This window comes from Sinocyclocheilus anshuiensis, unplaced genomic scaffold (assembly GCF_001515605.1).
Source record: "Sinocyclocheilus anshuiensis isolate Anshui unplaced genomic scaffold, SAMN03320099.WGS_v1.1 scaffold532, whole genome shotgun sequence".
Classification (NCBI taxonomy): Eukaryota; Metazoa; Chordata; class Actinopteri; order Cypriniformes; family Cyprinidae; genus Sinocyclocheilus; species Sinocyclocheilus anshuiensis.
The window spans coordinates 346510-362953 of record NW_015555819.1 but is presented as its reverse complement, the minus strand read 5'-3'; the positions used below and the strand labels follow the sequence as shown (position 1 = coordinate 362953).

Genomic DNA, 16444 nt, shown 5'->3' with positions numbered 1-16444 from the left:
CAGTGTGGAAGCATTTAAAACTGTCTAAGAAAGACGCAAACATCATTACAAACACCGACAGCATGAGACTGTTTAGCACTGCATTGCATGTCTTCGATGAGAAGAGGAAAGGGTGTTTGTTGCTGGTTAATTTATGATGACTGAAATCGCGAAATGGCCTTAAACAATTACTAAATAAACTGCAGGAGAGTTATGTTTTCTAATACACACACAAATTGCACGTAATCCGACAGCGCTGCATGAGCTCGAGGGGCTATCTGCTTGATAGTCAGGGTTCAAAATCTGCCCTGAAACAGTGTTACTCGTCAGTTGCTCAGTAACATTTTTATGAGTTTTTACAAGGCATGGATGTGACAATGTGATATGTGTGACAAACATCTTCCCAAATTCGTAATGAGAATCATTTATAAATCTGCTCTTGTCAACAAAAAGAAGCACTGAGTTCTTCCTGTGGATTTCGGCCAAAATAAAAGCTGAGAAAAAGCAAGAACTCCATCAACTTTCATAAATGTTAGTACTGTAATTTTACTGTTGTTCTGTAACATAAAATAAAAAAGTAAGACAATAATAATGATAATAATTACAACAGCTTTATTAATACCTTTATTATAACATTCACACATAGTGTTCAAATTGGGATCTGTTGTATTTTCTAATGTTTTAAAACAAGTCTCTTCTGCACAGCAATGCTGCATTTATTTGTACAGTAAAAAATACATGTGAAATGTGAAATATTATTACAATTTCAAATTACTGTTTTGTGTGTGAATATATAGTATCTAAAATGTAACTGATTGCTGTGATCAAAGCTGAATTTTCAGCATCATTACTCCACTCTTCAGTGCGACATGATCCTTCAGAAATCATTCTAATATTGCTGCTCACAGTGTCCAGTTTTCCTTCTTTTTTGTCTTTAGCCAATGATATGCCTGATTCAAGAAGAATGGCCAAAAACATTTTTATTTTACTAACTTATTAATTTTAAGTTAAACTGTGTTTTGTTGGTATAATGTCTGCTAGAATGTTGAAAATGTTCAGTGTTAAATATTTTTTAATTGTTGTTTTGTAATTGATTTTTTCTTTGAAAGGCAAGACAAAACAGTAAAAAAGGGTGGGGGGACACGAAAAACCATGTTCGGTACTCGGGCTTCGGCCCAATGTTTCATTGTGCTCGGTTTTGGCTTCGGCCAAGAATTTTCATTTCAGTACGTCCCTAAAAAACATCTAATCAGAATGTACCATATACTGTTATATATGTATATATGCCGATTTTCCTGAACAGGGGAAGTGAACCAGTGATTTCCATAATAGAAGGTGGTGGAGCCACAGAGCACACTGACTTATTACGTAATCGCCAGGGACCAATAGTAGTTTTAACTAGGGCTGTCAAAAAAAAATTCTAATTTAGAATATTCGTCGAATTTAAAATAAAAATCCACATTTTTAGGTGTGCGTTAAGGAGGCAGCCTTATCAGCGGTGCATGAGATGCGATGACGATGTAAGTGTCGTTGCATTATAATATTTTTGTTAGCCTATCCAGTTGAAGCCACTAGATGCGGCGCTGCTGCGTTGTTCATTCAAAATATAGCGGAAAAAGAGAACATCAATGTGGAGAAGATCTTGTTTTCATCAAAACCGAAACCAAGCCGTTCACACAGAACGCATATTTCACGCATTTTCTAGATGGACATCTATTACTGTTGCACTCGCGTCTCGCACAAAAGAGCCGCTTGTTTAGAAAGCCATGTAAAATTAATTCAAGTTTAACTTAGAAAAAAGCATATATCGACTCTTTATGGTGGGTTTTTCCCCATCCCACTGCATCTCATGTTTTTAAATGAAAAATGTACTCTGTGTGATTGGCTTTCCGCCCTTTGTATTAAACTATGCATACATACATGATGCTGTTTTGTTTATAGTTGTTTAAGCAACTTAATTATAATTGGTTTATAAACATTATTTTAAACATTATGCACTTTTTTTCGCAGATAGTCATGTTATCTTATGCGTTGAATGATGCGCCCTCTTGTGGCCTCAGGAGAGAAGCCAAAAGCTTTTCTTCACCCTAACTGAAATTATGCATTTTAAATTCGAATATAATTCGAATTTTGATAATATTTAAGTACAAAATTCGAATTTAGTTTTTCAGCCATTTTGACAGCCCTAGTTTGAACCTATTGACCAGCCGAAGTGAACATTTCTAGAAGATTAGTTTTGGCAAGATGTTTTGAATATCTGAAATTAACTCTAATCGAACTTTGTTTTGGTCTGATTTTGTTCTAAATGACGTCACAGTAGATGATTTCTCCAAGTATATCGGGGCCTTAAGGGACAATTTGGTACTATTTAAACCAATAAAATTCAACTTATCGAAGTTTCACATCACTGTTGTTTGAGAGCGTATTCTACATAGTCTTGTGCTCTTTCAGACCCTATGTAAATTTGCTGTTATGATTGGTAAACCATACTGTCATTCAACAGTCACTTTTTATTGATATGTAACGTGAACATGCAGATTTTTTCCACGGAATTATCAAGAAATTTTGTGGAATGGATTTGACATAGAAAAATAAACATGGATTGGAGAATACTAAACTATTATTTGTAGCTGAAAAAATTGTGGAAAATTTTGTTTAATAAACGAAAATGGCAAGGAGGGAATTTTTGTGAATGCTGGATAATTTAAAATTCTGCGGAAATATACATACATTATATATAAATATTATGATTTCAGCATGAACCAGATTTGAAGATTTGCAGATATGTAGCTTCCGGGAACACTTTACCTGGAAATGATTAGATTCGGTGTAGAGGCAGTGGATATTTGACAATTCTGGATTATTGTCTTTATTGCTTACATGACGTTACAGTTTGCGTCATCATGCAAATTGATCATATGCATGCATTTTTAAGCCTTGACATTTTAAACTTTTAAGCGATTTCAAATCGTTCAGGTACAACAAGACAAAAAAATAAAATAGGCTGTTTGGTACTGATAGATGTTTTTCTGTGTGTACAGCTTAAACAGTTATGTCAAACACACAAAGCTATGTCAAAATGTCAGTCAGGGTGAGTATTTAAGTAAACAAAGTCTGTCTTAAGTGAATGTAAACAGTTGGGAGAAAATTGGAGGTGGATCCATTAGGATGCATTAGGTCTTAAAGTGACAGCAGCCTAATATACCTGCTGATGATTTTGATATCATAACAACTTTATTTCCAGCCAAAATATTTGACAGTGTGAGAAAACCGGCAATCAATACACTAGAAATTTCATCCATGTTCAGTTTCTGCTGTTTCTCTCCAGAAGTTATGTCTTTGTACTTGTTTAAACTTTTTTTCAAAAACTGGTGAAACAACAAGCTGGCCCAGTGTTGCAATCTTAACTAATTACCACAAAAAAAAATAATTCAAGGAAAGCTGAGCTTACAGAGAATGCATGATTAGAAAAATCTGGCTGCACACATACTATGTTGACTATGACATACTATGAACTTTGTATCTCGTGCATCATACTCATAACCTATTGTACCCATTAAAACTGTATACTTAAGTATTGGTGCACATAGATTTTTCCCAGGTGTGCATTGACCCAACCCAGTATCTCCATGACAACCACATCCCATTCATTCTACAAAACAAGTGTGGAACTGGATTTTCCCAAGATTCCAAACTCACTCCAAATCGAACTTGTACTGAATAAAAAGGCGGGAAATGCACTGTATACAAATGCAGACCTCTTCTCTTTTGATTTCTCACCTCATCCAACAGTTTGTTTCTCAATCTCCCGTTTCCCCAAGCAAAGCAGCACAACAGCTGTGAATGGTTTAACGCACCCCAGTCAAGGGCAAACAACATCCACCATGTGTCCGTGACCCCCGCTACTGTCGCATATGTGAGCAGTTTAACACACGGCCAGGGTTACACCTCCACTGACCGCTCCACCCCTAGACCCCCAACCACACACACAAACACAACCCGACGACAGCAAAGATGAGCCTGTATGAAGGAGGCAAGAATAAGATGGATGAACTTCCCTCAAACCCCTCAAAAAGCATACACACACTGTGTCAACCTGTCAAGGCTGGATACATGAACTGGGCACTCGGTGAGATATGAAAACATGGAGTGTTTTCTTATCTAACTCAGATCACATTAAAATAGCAGCTTTAGATGAGGGCTGCGAGTGGAAACGTTGAGTGATGTGGAGGTGGCAATGGACCAGCAGCCTTTGACGTGAACTGTCAGTCACCTCAGCAGAAACTCAACAAAACTGTATGAACATGAAAACGGATTAACTTCCTAACTCAATAATCGTCATGTGCTTTTATGCCAGCATACATGGCCGCATTATGTGAAATCCATATTCGAAAGCATTCTGCTACATCTGCAAACAGCTACAGTGATATATATCGTAAGCAGGCCCACATGGAATTTTTCTTCACATTTTCCACAAATATTGTGGGACAAAAACTGTGTAATTTCAAACTCTTTACTCTTATTCTTACCTGAAAACAATATTAAATTAAATACAATGTTTCAAGTCAACTTCCATGAACTGGCATTGTTTAAAGAGTAAAGGTGCGTCACTTTAAAGGGATAGTCCACCCAAAAATTAAAATTCTGTCATTAATTACTCACCCTCATGTCGTTCCAAACAAGTAATACCTTCGTTCATCTTCGGAGCACAAATTAAGATATTTTTGATGAAATCTGAGAGCTCTCTGACCCTCCCATAGACAGCCAGGTTTTTTTTGTTTTGTTTTTACATTTCTATTAGGTTAAATGAATTAAAATATATTTAATAAAAGTTTAAAAATAAAAACATGAAAATAATCATTATTATAAATTATATAAAAATGTATAGAATAGTAATTTATATACAACTAGATATGTAATAACTGTTATAAATATTTTCTTCGTTCATCTTCGGAGCACAAATTAAGATATTTTTGATGAAATCTGAGAGCTCTCTGACCCTCCCATAGACAGCAAGGATCCTAACACGATCCAGAAACGTAGTAAAGACATCGTTAAAATAATTAATGTGACATCAGTGGTTTAACCGTAATTTTCCGAAGCTACGCTAAGGGTTGATAAATAAATATGTTAAGGGTTTTTCACAGAATCATAAATGCAGATAAATAAACTTTATTTTTAAGAGTTTGCTGAAGACAGGATAAAAAAAAATAACAGAAAAGAAAGCAAATTGGGATCAGAAAACGTTGCAAGCCGGATTCAAACTCGCATTTCTCACATGAGCACCACAGCTGCTAAATAAATGGGACACTCTTACGCCTCTCTTGTTTCATGTTCAAGACCATTAACAGCTGCTCTTGAGTCACAATGCTAGAAACCTGGCAAAGAAACCTCAGAAGGCAATGGAAAGTCTGCAGAAGTGAGCAGCATTTGCTCACAGGCCGATAAGGATGTGATTCCATTGTGTCATTACGCCAGATGTCTGCAAAGGGGAAAAACGCAGATGGTGGAAGATTATTAGAAGGATGGCCGGAGCACGAGGACTAACTGCAGGGTCTCGTAAATCTTCTGCCTGAAAACATCAGACGGGCCCTCGCACTCCACACATTTCCAGAACACACAGGATATTGGAAATCACGATCGTAGAGCTTTATTCGGCAAAAACAGCAGGGGAGAGAAAATAATGAAAATTTACAGACATCTGCATTATTTTCCACTTTTTCATCTCATGTTTATGCAGCACATGACAGTTTCAGAACGCTTGGAAACTTTGATGTAATATTGCCAGGGTTAAATTATGGTCCGGGACAGTGGGGCTTCCAAGACGCAGAACGTGAAATTCCAAGACTGCAAAAAAAAAAAAAAAAGAAGACCTCTATGGCACATAATGCATGTCTCCTCATCTTGGACTTCAGTCAAATATTGAATTTCATTACACAAATGCCATTTAAAATATACAGCAAAAAATAAATGAATAAATAAAAAGATTTTATATCTGTGCAAGTCTAATTGTGTGTGTTATATATTGTATGAATGTTTATCAAAGGAGTATGAAGAGTTTCTCAACATATGGTTTCGGCATTCTCAACTCAATAACTCAACTTGAATTTTATCGCTCCCTAGTCAGGCAGCAACATCTAAGAATGCTAATATAATAATCTACACATTTGAACTTCTGATTCAAATGTCTAACAACAATATCCAAGACTTTGTTTTCCTTGTCCTGAAAAATTTTCTGAAAATTAAGTGAAATAATTACTTTGGCATGGGCTTGTGATAGCTTCATGAAATGTTACGTCTGGCACAGGGTTTGGCACTGACTTATGGACACTGGAAAAAGAGCAAAAAGCTGCTAAGAGCCACATTTATGGCTAGAATGAAAAAGATGGATAATTGACAAGAGTAGATTGAAGACGTCGCAGTGATGCATTAGGAGAACCATCAGGTGTTTGCAGTTGGCATTGGTGTTTCCCAACCTTTTTAATCTTATCAAACCTTTTGGTCTTACCCCATCTCATTACCAACATCAAATTAGAAATAGGATTCTATTTAAGACTCAATGAAATTAGACCTTTTTTCTGCTATCTTTTAAAATTGGAATAAAATAAAAAGTAAAATTAAATTAAATAAAAATTTGAAGACTTATCCTGGATTATGCAAAAATGTATCAAATAAAGTGAGAGATAGGAAGACTTTGTCTTTGAGCAGCTAGCAACTCTTTGAAGCATTAGACCTTTTGTCTACTGGCTTTTAGACTTGGAATAAAATAAAATAAAATAAAATAATTCAAAAAGATTTGAAGACTCATCCTGGACTATGCAGATTTTAATCAAATAAATAATTAAATAAATAGAGTGAATTAAATAATTAATATTCAATCAATTAATTAGAAATAAATGTTATAAATATTTTTGTAAAAAAAAAAAAAAAAAATTATAAATAAATATTGGTATGTTTTTCTGTTAAGTAACCCCTGCTGTACACATACCGCTGGTTGGGAATCGCTAGCCTAGATGATTTACGACAAAAACAAGGCTGTGTATTTAAATCACCGAGATAAAAGGTGCACATAAACATCTCTGTTATACGCAGCGCTCTCAATTGCTCGCTCTCATGGATCTGACAGCAAAGTTCATCAGCGTTTCATCTCTGTAATGTCTGTGATGTCATCTTCAATCACAGCAGGAACTGTTATTCTTCAAGCCCCTGTCTGTGGCGCCAAAAACTGATCTGTAGCCTATTTATTCTTTCCAGCTTCCAGGTTATATTTCTGTCACACTTGATATCGCTTGATACTACATAATGAGACCCCTAGATCAGCACATGCACTCTAAATTCAAAACTTTTTTTTTTTTGGAATTAACAGCAATATGCGCATGATTTCAGTGAGGAAGAATTCAAAGTGACCAAGACCAAACTCCACAAACATTAAAAACTGTCTGCCCTTTCCAATGTGTAAATAACCTAGTTCAAGTTCCAGAAACAGCATCCATCCAGCAAAATGCCCTTTCCCCTAGTGGCAGGAAGCAGTACTTGCTAAAGGGAAATTCAGAGGAAAAGGGATAAATACAGTTCCCATGACTGGTGATTCTATAAACACACACACACACACACACACACTGCATAATGATCAAACTCGTCGGCAGTAAAGGCAAAAACACACGACCCACTAAATGTCAACCATTTGAAACTCTCGCATCGGGCCACCTTACAATCTTCTGTCAGGGTGAAATACTTTCCTCAAGGAGATAAATCAGCGCAGATTTAGGTGTTGGAGCATGTTCAAGGTTCAGAAGATACATTATTATCAGACGGCTCATCTTGGAACATGTTTTTGCACTGGATGAGTGGAGAAAGACGACAGAAAGGCGGCAGTCGTAGTGGAAACCATACTGACGCTAAACTGTAATTTGCCTGTCAGTGATGGCAAGACTTTGTCACTGAGCAGCTAGCAACGCTTTGAAGCAGGTGTTAAAACAGTTCCCTTCAGAAACCGTCTGAAGATGCAGAAATATGGATACTGGCTTATGAATCGTTCATAAATCGCACACAAACCAATCCTCCGCCAGCTGCCACTCATTGCATGACGATCATCTACTGGTGTTTATTATTACAAAGGTGAAGTGCAATGATGGAAAACCTTCACTGGCATATCATCCAGGAAAACACTCATTTAGGCGTCATGGTGGCAGTGTTTGTGTGCTTTTCTCTGAACAAAATAGCTGTGTGTCATTTAAACGGTCTCGGGTTTTTGATGGCGCTCACAGGGGTAGAATTTGGGATTAGACATGCCGACAAGCCAACGCGAGATAGACGTGAAAATACATCAATAATAGATGTTTTGACCATCATCAGCATAATAATAAGGATCTTTCTGTCTACCTCGATGACATATATTTAAGACCGGGGGTGGATGCGGAACAGCGGCGCTTCGTCTGAAGAGTTTTCAATTGAGTCCTCAAGCACTGCACGCAAAAATAAACGAATATACAGCACATTAAGCAACGTCTGATTCACAAGCAAATGTCTCTTTCTGGTTGTTTTTAGTTAATCAAAAACATACAACTGCAGTTCAAATGATTCTTATGAAGAGATTCTTTAACTGAATCATTCACGAAAAGTCCAAGTTAGTTACTGAATGAACTGAATTAACATCCTATACACACACCTTGTATTCAAATCATTTTTATGACACCAACATTTTAGATCTTTAATTAAGAACTTCGATACAAATCAAATAAACAGTTAGACAGAGGTCGGTAGTGTATCCAAAAACTGTACTCAAGTAACTATTAAGATACTTTTATTTAAGTAGCTAGTTACTTCAAACCATATGTGACATATATACTATACAATAACATGCTATTATTTAGACAGGTAATATTTAATTTCTTTGAATGATCAGGTCTATTTTACAGAAGACAAGCTATATCATTGCATGTCCTTTGCTTTGTATGGTAATAAATAGTTACATTTTGTGTTATTTGACAGTATCAAAATAAAGTGAACTTGCAGAGTTTTGCGTTCATAGGCATATAAAGGTTACGACTGACATGGAAATGAAAGTAAAAACTCTTTACATTTGACCGCTTACTGAACATCTGAACCTAAACAACGATCCAATGCGCACTGACAGATCTTCTTTCATCTGTCCTCCAAAATGTTATCAAATGCATATTTCTGTCTAAAGGCATTCCTTTTCAAGACAAATATCACCCGCCACATGATAACCATATAATGCGGGTTGGCGGGTGTTCATTTCATTTGTATAATGTATAAATTAAACAGTGTTGGGTAAAGTTACTTTTAAAAGTAATGCATTACAATATTGTGTTACTCCATAAAAAAGTAACTAATTGTGTTACTCAGTTAGGTACTTGTTATGGAAAGTAATCCATTACATTACTTTGTCACCTGAGCTGGGGCTTGCTTATTTTTAAATAACAAAAAACCCAAAAGTTACATTTTTGACAACTGTAAAGTCCCTTTTCACACCAAAAGTGAAATTAAGCTTTATGCTGTGTACACACCAAATGAGAAGCAAAGGAAGAGTTCATTTGCAAAAACCGATAAACGTCACTTTCAAAAAAAATGAGCTGATTGCCGTGCATTATTCTCCACATATAGCGCGATCTGAACCCTAAACACGTTTTGTCAAAAAAGCCGTTTTTGGCCACTTTCAAGGCATCGCGAGTTCACGTTTTACTGCAGAAGCCGACAAGCACCCTTGTTGTTTTTGAACAGAAGCCGATGTCAATTTTAGCGAAAAACACCAAAAATTTAGCCAAAAAACGACTGTTGGAGTTATCTGCTTTTGCTATAAAACAAACTTTTAATATGTTAAAAAAAACATACTTTCAATGAACTTTAATTTTGTAAATTACCTGTATTTAAGTTATTATTACTTAATCAAAACAACCCAACTGCAGTTTGATTGATATTACTTGGAATGCGTAATAAAAAAAACGTTATCGGTTTTTGTAAATGAACTCTTCGAATATTGTCATCGCGTTATCGCTCTATATTACTCGTGGGATGTTTTTTGTGTCACTCGCACGAATAAAATCATCACGTGATGCTCTCCCTCTGTTTTCTGATACAACCGGACTTGTCAAACTGGATGTGTCAATAAGCTCTTCGCTGATTGACTTGCGTGACAACGCGTCATGAGAATTTTCTGCTCAAGCTGAAATTTTTTAACTTGAAAGGAAAACGCAATTGAGGCATATAATCACACGTTTGCTGCAATAGCATCGCCCAATTTGCGCCACCTGGCATGAATTTGCATCTATTCGTGTCTTTGCATTGACTTTTGGTGTGCACACACCATTAGGCTGAAGGACATGCCTCTGCACCTCACTGCCAATATCTCTCAGCACAGAGACAGGGGAGGTGTCAGTAAAATGTCTAAATGGGAAAACAAAGTAACTTGGGTTACTTATTTGAAAAAGTAACTCAGATATTTTCTTGTAAATTTAAAAGTATTGCGTTAACTTACTAGTTACTTGAAAAAGTATGATTACATTACAACTCATATTACTTGTAATGCATTAGCCCCAATACTGAAATTAAAGTATATGTCCAAAAAACTCACAACATCATACTTTCTAGTAGTGATAACATTTACTTTTAGTGTAATAATACGTTTGGTTGTAAAATGTAGGCTTATCATTATGCAACTTTTCCAAAGATTTTACTTAAGTAACAGAATCGAGTTCGCTTTCACATCTTCTTGCGCTGAAATAGTTTAAAATTGCTTGAATGTTTAACTGGGCAAGACTTAAAAATGTGCAAACGATAAACTTTGTGACGATGAAGCACTGGCCCGATCGACTATCACTCTGTCCGTGGGCCGTCGAGCAGACCTGAAAGTGAAGCTTTACTGACATCTGCAGATGATGATCACCTTTTAACCTGCGGAGCTGATGCTCAACTCATCCAGAAAATGACTGCAATACCAGACTGTCAATCAGACGGCTTGGAGTTCATCTCTGCGCTGCTCCCAATTAACATTTATCATCAAACATTAAGTCTAGACAGAATGGGGTAAACGAGCTGGCAGAGGCTTCCATCGTGACAAAACAATGTGCTCTCGAGCAAACCACAAAGGAAAAACACAACTATTACTTAGCACCATAAATCTTTCATAAGTAGCACACTAACAAAATTGTTAACAGAGTGCAGATATACCTTGAGCTATATTCACATGTGTAGGTACAACCGTGGGGACTTTTCATCATTCTAATGAGTTTTTCTCTCACCAGCCGTGATGATTGTTGTGTAATCTTGCATACATGTCAAACTGCACCACTGCCTGGAGCCAGTACACAACTATAACTTAGACTAGACGGACAACAAAAATTATAATGTAAATGGATACGCTTTAAATGTATAAATGCAACATTTAAAGTTATTTTTGTCCCTAGGCTTATTTTTCTCCATTTAGTTCAAGTTGAATTACTAAAATAACTAAACCTAAATAAACTAATTAGGGCCGTAGCTATCGATTATTTTAGTAATCGAGTATTCTACCGATTATTCCATTCGATTAATCGAATAAGTAATTTTTCTTTATTAAAGAGCAATACTAGATATACAAGAGAAAATAAGATAGGTCTCTTAAAATAAACAACTAATTTGTTTCCTTTTTAGAAAAATTTATATTTTTACTGCTGAAATTGCATACATTAATTACCGTTAAAACTATACCCATTTAATGCATTTAACTGCCAAATTACGTACAAAATGCAAATACAAATTAAAAAAAATAAAAAATAAAAATATAAATAAAAAATAAAGTAAATAAATAAATAAAAATACAAAAATCTATTTCACATTACTTTAAAAATAGTAAAAAGGTACAAACTAAAACTAAGACATAAATCAAAATAATAGTAATAACAAATAATAATACCTAAACATTGCATTTATGTCGTGCAACTTAACTTTCAAGTTTCAGCCTAACTAAAGCTCAAGCATGACATAAGCCTTTACTGTCTTCTTGGAAGGCTTTGTGGCTTTTGTGAGACGCAAAAATCAGTGGTAGGAATTAATCTGTTCCAATAAGTTTAAATTGATTTTTACATTTTATGGGCATTTGTACCTTTATAAAGCCTTTGTGCATCATCTTTTAAGTCAACTTCTTACATTTAATCAGTCAATTAGAATAATAAGACATTTGGGCTGTTACCACACAAATGATATCAGTATCAACAAAATGCATCTTTGCAATGCAGAGGAAACACAGAAGCAGCATCTGAAGAGGTATTTAGATGTAGGCCTATTTACACTATTTAATTCAGCTCAGAGGAACATGAATGCATTTAACCTGCAGTTACAAATGCATAAATAATATTTTGTTATTTTAAACATGAAACATTGAATACTGATATTTAGAATTATTTTAAAAATGAAAAGATACTTTAAATGTGAAATTAAAACCGCCAGTAGGTGGCAGCAAGTCACTGTTAATAAGTGATTAATTACGACTGAACCGAATCATTTAAACAGTTGATTAATTCAGGAACAAAACACCTCATGTTGCTTAGAGACAAAACAGTGCTGTGACTGTGTTTGGAATTATTTTTTTGTTGCCAAAATAGAGCACTACAGGCAATATGGTGTCTAAATCGCAAGTCTCTTAATATTAACTTCTTGTTTATTGAACTGTTGCATAAAATCAGTATGGGGGGGGGTGTCTGTGTGTCACAGAGAGAGAATAAGACGATCAACATGAATGGCGTTTAGTCTTTCACAAAACATAGCTAACTTAGGGACATCATAACTAGCCACCATATTGATTTATGGTCTTAAATATACCTGCGTCCCACTGTGCATACTATCCACCCTATCTGCCCTAAATAGTATTGAAAATGACATAGAATTTAGCATGGATAGCGTGCACATTACGCAGGTTATGTCCAGCATTTATTGGTTTGTGTGTCAGTAATAATGGTCCGTGGGGAAACACAGTGTTCCGTGGGTAGTTACAGGAAATTGACCAAACGAAGCCTCGAGGCAAATTATTTGAATGATTTTTTGTATTCGAGTTACTCGAGGAATCGTTTCAGCCCTAAAACTAATAAATAAAAGTGTATAATAAATATTATAGTCAAAAAATCTAATAAATACAACAAAACACCACAAAAGTACTAAAACTTTAAAAATGAAAATAACATTTTATTCAAAATATGAACAAAAACTATAATAGTATATAAATAATACTAAAATAACACTGCTGATAACAGATCACCTGACAAACAGATTTAATCATTCAGCCGGTTTCAGTCTCATTACCAAAATCTACAAAAAGCTTTGTCAATGGATAATCATTTTCAGAGTTTTTTACATATTTTGTAGGGATGTGCCAACACCGATACTGGTATCGGTATCGGTATCAAGTCTGATACTGAGCTTCTGTACTCGTACTTGTACTCGTTAAAATGCCTCGACACAGCATGTGATAAGTGCCGTATTCAGACAAAGAAACAGAACAACAGACAACAGAATGGAGCTATTGATAGAGATTAAGGATGTCTACGAAGTATACAGAGCTGTGAAAAGGTTTTTGCCCCCTACCTCTTTTTTAATTTTTTTGCATATTTGTCACACTTAAAAGATTCAGATCATCAAACAAATTTTAATATTACACAAAGAAATTGCAAGTAAATACAAAATGCAGTTTTTAAATGATGATTTCATTTATTAAGGGAAAAAAGCTGTCCAAACCTACGTGAAAAATTAACTGCCCCCTCCTGTTAAATCATGCAAGAACTGTGATTAACCACATTATTTTAGAAAGCAGAGTTAAATTTCACTAGCCACACCCAGGCCTGATTACTGCCAGACCTGTTGAATCAAGAAATCACTTAAATAGAACCTGTCTGACAAAGTGAAGCATGCTTAAAGAACAACACATCATGCCGCGATCTAAAGAAATTCAAGAACAGATGAGAAACACAATAGTTGACATGTATCAGTCTGGAAAGGGTTCTGGAGCCATTTTTAGGACTTTGGGACTCCATTAGTGATGGCGAGATGAAGCCTCATGAAGAATTGAAGCTTTTTCAGTTACCCTTTTAAGTGGTTCACAAAAGGGTTCATTTCTCGAGGCCTTTATTTGCTCACAATACCACCTGGTGGCCAAAGAGTGTAAAACAAGCAGCTACATTACAGATTACCCGATGTGGTCTGTGATACACTGTATTTTGCACCAGTTAAGGTTTAGAAATAACGGTGAAGAAAAAAAAAATCTATTTCCACATAGACTAATCTGACTAATATAATGTGTATTTTCTAGTGGTATATAATGATTGTATAACATAATATAACATAACTGTGTAATAAACGTATTGGCTTGAAATGAATGGGGCTATCAAATGTGTGTAAATCAAGTCTTTGCTCATAATAGGCAGGAGGGGCAATATTATTAGTCTAAAACTGGAAAGTGGCTGAGTTTAACAGGGCAGAGGACTGTGAATTTACAAGATTCTAACCGCTTCCTGAACCAGTCTGGCCAAGCGAGGCTTCGGAAGTCATCAATGACGTCATTGCTCTAAAGCGATACAAGCCTCGATACGCGCTTCACTGAAAGCTGCCGGGATTTCTCGACACATGCTCCGAAGTCTTGACACAGAACGTAACATCACTAGACTCCAGAGAACCACGGTCAGAGCCATTATCCACAAATGGAGGAAACTTGGAACAGTGGTGAACCTTGCCAGGGGTGTCCAGCCTACCAAAATTACTCCAAGAGACGCAACGACGACTCATCCAGGAGGTCATAAAAGAACGGGGGAAAAAATGGCATCCATGGGAGAGTTCCAAGGCAAAATCCACTGCTGACCAAAAAGAACACAAAGGCTCGTCTCACATTTGCCAAAAAAAAATATCTTGATTATCTCCAAGACTTTTGGTCAAATATTCTGTGGACTGATGAGACAAAAGTTTAACTTTTGGAAGGTGCGTGTCCTGCTACATCTGGCGTAAAACCAACACAGCATTTCATAAACAGAACATCATACCAACAGTCAAACATGTACTTTTTCACGTAGTGCCAGGCAGGTTTGGACAGCTTTTTTCCCTTAATAAATGAAATCATTATTTCAAAACTGCATTTTGAATTTACTCAGGTTATCTTTGTGTAATATAAAAATTTGTTTGATGATCTGGATCATTCAAGTGTGACAAATATTCAAAAAAAATTAAATAAACAGGAAGGGGCAAAAACTTTTTCACACCACTGTATGTATGCAATTAATATAATGTTAAACATTCAGTATTAACTCCTGTATAGCTGATGTGCACGAGCTGATAAGCAAAGCACGCTGAGTGGATTGAGCACGCGGCGACGCACATGCCGCTCACTTAGCACGCATCATTTGGATTAAAACTAAATCGCAAATATAAAACAACATTTATAGCATTCACTATAAACAACATTTATTTTCAACATTAGGCATACACGACTTTATGGCAAAAGTGAAACTATGGGCCAGTCTAAATGCGCTAGGCTGTACTGTACTTGTCCCTCTCATTCTGCACCAATACAAACACATGCGCGCGTTGCACGTTTTGCTTGCTTCATGAGTCTTTCTGTATTATGTGAGTCACTTTGGAATATAAATCGCAGCACGTTTCAGATGAAAAAACGCTACTTATATTTCTGAAAGATTTATAACGAGTGGTTTCCTGCATTATTACAGCAAAACGCGTGATTACAGTACTGAGCTGGTGCAATGGAGCAGCTCTAATGCTAATAAATTAAAGATGATATACCATAGAGCAAAAAATTAACAGTGAAAGTAACTAAAACTTGTAAAATACATTTTAATGGGCATAATTGTGAAAATAACTGAAGGATATATCTATTTGATAATTTAAGTTAACAAGCTAACATTATACATATTCTTTTGGTTTCTGTACCCAATATCTAAAAAATTTACAAATACAATTAAAATATGGCATCGGTAATCAGTATCGGCAAGTACAAAAAAATAAAAGTATCGGTATCGGCTGAGTACTGGAAAAAGTGGAATCGGAGCATCCCTAATATTTTGAGTAAATATTGTGATTTTCTTAGTATCTTTCGTAACTAAATGTATTATATTTATAGAAAATAAAAAATTGGACATGTCAAGTAGGACATGTTATTGGACCAAAGCCCTTGTTGGTTTGTGAATAAATGATTCTATCAACCAATAAGATTTTACAGGAACAACAGACTTTAATTTTTCTCTGCCTTTAGCACATGGTAAGTTAAGACTAATGTTTTAATATATTTTAGTTGTTTACTACACTGTTTTTGTAGGTTGTACATGTTCAGATTGAAAATATATTTCTCTGAAAAAAAGTCACTTTTGATTCAGTGTTCTGTTATTATATAGCAAGATATTATTTACTTTACTCACTGGACTTTTTATTTTATTTTATTTTTTTATTATTATTATTGGGGGGGGGGGGGCAT

General features: G+C 35.5%; 1 long non-coding RNA gene across 1 annotated transcript in view; it reads right to left on the bottom strand.

Moving 5' to 3' along the window:
- Positions 1 to 5216: 5216 nt before the first annotated feature.
- Positions 5217 to 16444, bottom strand: part of LOC107675290 (uncharacterized) — a 32924-nt gene continuing 21696 nt past the window's right edge. The window contains exon 3 of the long non-coding RNA XR_001632584.1: positions 5217 to 5461. This is a non-coding gene — a long non-coding RNA (uncharacterized LOC107675290). The remainder of the gene's footprint in view (positions 5462 to 16444) is intronic.